This window comes from Erythrolamprus reginae, chromosome 2, assembly GCF_031021105.1.
Source record: "Erythrolamprus reginae isolate rEryReg1 chromosome 2, rEryReg1.hap1, whole genome shotgun sequence".
NCBI lineage: Eukaryota > Metazoa > Chordata > Lepidosauria > Squamata > Dipsadidae > Erythrolamprus > Erythrolamprus reginae.
In genome coordinates, this window is record NC_091951.1 from 229979203 (window position 1) to 229985202 (window position 6000).

Here is a 6000-nt window from a genome sequence, read left to right on the forward strand (position 1 = left end):
GAGAGAGAAGAGTGGAAGGAAGAGATAGAGAGAAATAATAGAAAAAAGGGGAGAAAAGAGAAATGAGAAAATGATTGAGGCAGAGAATGACAGGAAAGAGAGAGAAACAGAGAGAGAAGTGACTCTTGATTTAAAGCATATGGTAAAAGCACTTAAATAATAACAGAGAAAAAAACCCCAGCCCTCACCTGTTTTTATTAATAGTTATGTTTTTGGTTTTGCTGGTTGATTTAGTTTTAATAGTAATGGATTTTGGGTTTTTTTAATTATTAATTTCTTTTAATAAAAAAGAAGGGATTTTTTTCTTATTTATTTATTTGTTTATTTATTTATTTATTATTCTATGCCGCCCAGTCCCAAAGGGACTGTCGCTCAGACACTATAATTTTCCGCCCACACCAAAACAAAATTAGAGGGTACATTGATTGGCAGATTTATAAACCAAAGCTTCGAGAAGTGAGGAGGGTGGGAGCTGTCATCCTCCCCCCTCCCCCAGCGGCAAGACACTCACAATTGAAAGAAATCATATTAGCATATAACTATTTTTGGGTTATCCCCCCCAAGTAAAGGAAAAGAGGGAATAATTCCAACCAATAATCCTGTTATTGGGTCATTTATTGGACCTTTATTTTTGAGTGCACCACAAAGCTGAGGAAGTGACTAAGGGGAATTCTCGGATTAATCCTGCGATCATTGAATGTGACAACTGTGCTTGTTTAAAGGAACAGACTCAAAAATAAAAAACATATGTATATACCGGTACATCAAACCCTCTCTGTGACTCTGTGACAGCCAGAGGAAAATCTTGTCTTCTATCAACTTATCTCTAATTAAAAACTTTATTGTATTACAAAGGAACCAATGAATTGAAGTGTGAAAGAACTGTGACAATTACCAATCATAGTAACTATATATTTTCTAATACTAGATTTCTTCTCCTTTTCTTTTGTTCAATGATATATCTCTTTTTCTTTCTTGTTTAATGAAATATCTTTAAAATATATAATCATCTAGAAATAATAAATTAATTAGTATTAAATAATTATTTACTATATAAATAAATAAGTTTTTTTAATGCTTTTCTATGGTTTATTACTATTAGCCCCATTCAATAGAAAAACAAAATGAGCACTGCTCTGTTTGATTGGCTTGTGTATTCCAGCATTCTGTCCTCAGAGCAGCTAACTCTCCATTAGCCTGCCAGCAGAGGGGCCACAGAGGCAGTCATGCTGCCCTGAAGACTATCAGCCATTCATCCCGACTTCCATGAATTGCACCAACGCTTTTACGAATTCAGCCCAGCGGAAAGCCATCACCACATCACATGGCAGGGAATTCCAAAATTGAATCACCTGATGTGTAAACAAAAACAAAAATATTTATTCTGTCTTGATTTCTTCCAAGATTCAATTTCTTTTCTTTTTTTATAATATATATTTTTAATAAAGATTTATTTACAGATATAATACAAGGTACATAGAATACATGAAAAGGAAAGAGAAAAAGAAAAAACAATACATCCAAAGATACATATTAAAACAATACATCCAATAAGAAAAATAAAAAACAAAACAAAACCATATATTAAAATAAAGGCATGTGCAGGATCAGTATATATATTCTTCTGAAACTATGTAAATTTTCTTTAGATTCAGTTACAGTTTTTATATTAAAAAAGTTTGACTTTTTTAGACATTCAGCTCATTTAGTAAATCATAACTTTATCTTGCTTGCTCTTTTTGTTTTCATCAGGGATATATATAAATGGGAGGAAACGGGTGATAGGAATGATGAGAAAAAACTAGTAGTAATAGTAGTGCAGACTTAATAGATAGTTTGACAGTGTTGAGGGAATTATTTGTTTAGCAGAGTGATGGCGTTCGGGAAAAAACTATTATTGTGTCTAGTTGTCTTGGTGTGCAGTGCTCTAGTGATGTTAGGAATTGAAATAGTTTATGTCCAGGATGCGGGGGCAAGTAAATATTTTCACAGCTCTCTTTTTGACTCGTGCAATACACAGGTCCTCAATGGAAGGCAGGTTGGCAGCTCATCTTGGTCCCAAAACTCTGCCCATCTTCACTATTTGAATGATCAGTTCTTCAGAGATTTTGAAAAGTTCCTCCTGGCTCTTGTAGGATGTATGAAAATGGTGCATATCTTGTCAAGGAAGAGTTTGAAAAGATTCAGTTGTTTAATTTCCTTTATGGAGTCATCCAGCACAAGTTGAAGGCAATGGTTCAAAGAGCTTATAATGTTTGGGAACACTTTAGCCACCCTGCTGCTGACTCCAGATTTTCTCCCTAGCATAACGCTGGTACCATCGGAGCAGAATGCTATTAAATGTTTTCGCAGATATTCCATGGTAAACCCAACTTTATATAAGCTTCCTGTCACTGAAAAATACATGGCCTCTGCATCTTGTTTGTCCAATTCCACTAGCTCAACGAAAATGTTTGCTGGGCATTCTGGATCCTCAACTTTGACAAAAACTATCAAGACTGCTCTCATTGATAATGTTGAGGTCCATCAATTATTAACCACAGTTTCAGGTTTTTTGCAATAATTTTTTAAAAAATGGTAGCTATAATGTCTCTTGCAGTAAAATCCACTATTCTCGCTGCAGATCTCATATTCCCATATCTACTCCAATTGTAGTTATCAAATTGACTTGCGCTTCAATAACAGAAAATGGTCTACTCATAAACAGTAAAAAAATATTGCTTTGGTAGCAGGTTCATGTTTTCCTTTTGCCTTCCTCATTGCTCTCTGAATAGCACCCTGCTCCCATTGTTTAATGAACTCTCTGCACATGACATTTGGTTGTGATTTTAAACGGTCAAACATTTTTTCCTAAGAGCTGTTGGCTGCGCCTCTTTATTTATCCCTGCTACCATAATCCTAAAATATCTCCATTCTTGTGAAACATGAACACTCTTCTCCTATGTGAATTTGTATTCTTCACAGTAAAAGCACCTAGTTTTTTGTCTTTTACTTCCAGCCCATCATACGTTTCCCGGAAGCATTTATATTGCTTTAAACTCCAGCATGTGGGAAATTCTGGTACTGCTCATGTCGATGGCGATGCTGGTACGGCTCATGTTGATGGTACTGCAGATGGTGCTGGCGGTGCTGTGTTTTCAGGAAGAAAGTGCAACAAACAGGAAAGGTATAGTTTTTCATCTTAGAATTTAGAAGAAAAACCCACCAACAGCTCATAAAATCATACACAGATGAACATATGAAAGCAGCAATGGAGTCACATAAAAGGTGATTGCTGCAAAAAGCCATTACCTCAAAAACCACCGATCACATAGACACACACAAACTTGTCAGAAATGGTGTAGTGTCTCCTGCTTGAGCAGGCGGTTGGACTAGATGACCTTCAAGGTTCCTTCTAACTCTGTTTTAAGCAAAATCTGTGAGGTCTTGCTTTTTTATTTTTCTTCCTACTACAGAGTTAAAACACAAAGAATTAAATGTTTGTATTCTTATGAACCTCTTTCAGATTTATCCCTTTTGGGGATTATACTTTATTTTTTTCCAAGTGGGGGGGCGTGCAAGACCGGCGGCAATGGAGCGAGACTACGCGCTCCATTGCTGCTGCCGGAATAGCGTTTCCACCCATTCTGGGTCCTGCCCATCCTTACGTAGCGCAGTCTCCTGGAGTTCCACATTCCCTGCAGGCTTTTCACAGCCACCTATCAACTCACCTCTGGAGGTTCATGGAGATTATTCTTCCTCCTTCTGTTGCAGCTCCTGGGGAAGGAAGGAAAGGCTGTTATTAGTACCAGTTTGCTCTTTCTGTACTTGCCCTCTGCTCTTCCCACGTAGCATATTGGACTCCTTCCTATCTGAGGGGCTTGTCTTCTGGCATTGTTTTGATGCTTTTCTTGGGGTTTTCTTACTAAGGATACTGGAGGAGGCTGCCATTTCCTTCTCCAGTAGACCACATTGTGCCAGCATCCCCCACTAGGACCTGTCTGATTGGGTGGCCCTGCACAGCATAGCTCATTGCTTCATTGAGCTTCGCAAGGCAAGGCATTGATCCCTGAAGAGGGTAGAATACATACCTCTAATTCCTGGAGGAGGCACTCCAAGCTGTCCGATGTGTCTTCCTCCAGGCTGCTTAAATTGGCCAAACTGTACTCTGGAGAATCCTGTGGACGACAATGATCCCATTCTCCATTAAGGACACCAGTCCCTGCTGATTTGTGGTAATGGAGCCATTGGCACCAGAGCTTGGGGGCATGTGGCGAACCTAAGTCCCTTCTCCCAAGGGCCGGGTGTCCCCCTGCTCCGCTGCCCAGAGCGCTCCAGCACAGCTCAGTCAGGTTAGGAGAACTAACTAGGGGGACTCCACCCCTCCCCAACTGAGAAGACTTTGTCAACAATGAGGCCAGGTCTAGGCTGCTGCTGCTCCCTGACCCCATTTGAGCTGACTTCGAATCCTGCAAATGAAGATACGGAGGCTAAATCCTAAGATTTCTGCGTCCCAGTAAGATTGAGAAAGGACAGGGTGCATCAGGCCCTATGGGCCAACAGCAAGCCTTAAGGTTAGGGCGATGCCTTCAGTCCTGATGGGAGGGGGAGAAAGCTTTTTTTTTAAAAAAAATATAGTTTTTATTGATTTTTTAAAAAATTTACAAAAAGCAAAAACATAAAATATAGAAGTGTACCATCACCAAACAAAAAATTTAAAATCCCCTTCACCGGGGCAGATTCAATTCTGTATCGTTCATTTGCTTTATCTCTGGATTACATTGTTCATTCTTTATAAAGTGATTGAATTTTACTTTTTACATTTGCATCGCTTGCTGATATTGTTAATATATAATTCTTAACCTTCTCCCACTGCCTCATTGTTGCTGCTAATTTCTCTTCATTATAGTTGTGTAATCTAATTTCCATAATTTCATAGTGAATGTGGTCCACCATGTACCTGCACCAATTTTTTATGGTCCATTTATTATCATCTTTCCACCCAAGCACTATGGTTGCCTGGGCACTTTCTATCGCTGCAATTTTGATTTCTTCGTATTCTTTTACCTCACTATTTTTTATCAATAATGCTGCTTCCTTGGTTATTTTCCAGTTACCATTCGTGATTTTATTCGCCTCCATTTGTATTTGCTTCCAAAATTTTTGAACTTTATTACATTCCCAAAACATATGCATAAACACTCCTTTTTCCTTACATCCATGCCAACAGTTTCCTTTCCTCATTTTTTGAAAGTGTGCTAATTGTACTGCTGTGTAATACCATTTATGTAATATTTTTCTTCTCATCTCTCTTATTCTTGTTTTTGATTCTTTTAATATTTTCAATTATGCCTTCCATATCCCATTCATCAATTTCTAACTCATCCTGCCAATATCTCGTCAATCCTTTTACTACTTGTTCCTCTGCTTGTAATAATTCTCTATATATATTACCTGTTTGTGCTTTTATATTCTTACTCTTTTCCCTTAATATCTTTTCTAAATTCATTTCTTGTCTGTTAAATATTTCTTTATTTTCCCTCTTACTTAAATATGTGCTTATTGCGTTAATTTGTAATCAATTTTGTTGTCCAAGGCATTGCTCTATTCCATTTCCTGAATAATAATTCCTGATTCTTAATATTATTAATTTCTTTCTCTAATTCTACTCATGGTTGGAGTATTATAGGGACACATATCCATATCCAATACTCCAAGCTTGGAGTATTATAGGGACGCATATCAAATTGATAGATTAATGGAGAGGGAGAAAGCTTTTGCAAGCCTTACGCTTAGAAGGCTATCTACCATAATTTCTCCCCCTCCCATCAGGAGTCAAGGCATCGCCCTAACCCTCTCACCCCCTGCCCCCCTGTTCCCCTGCCAAAGGTTTCTTACCTACGAGGGCTCTCGACGCCAGATGGTATAGGATGTCTCTCTGGGGGAAGAAAACAAAGGGGACAAAGATCAAAAGCAGCCATGGCCCATTTTGCAAAAGTGGCCATGTGGAGGCTCCCAGAG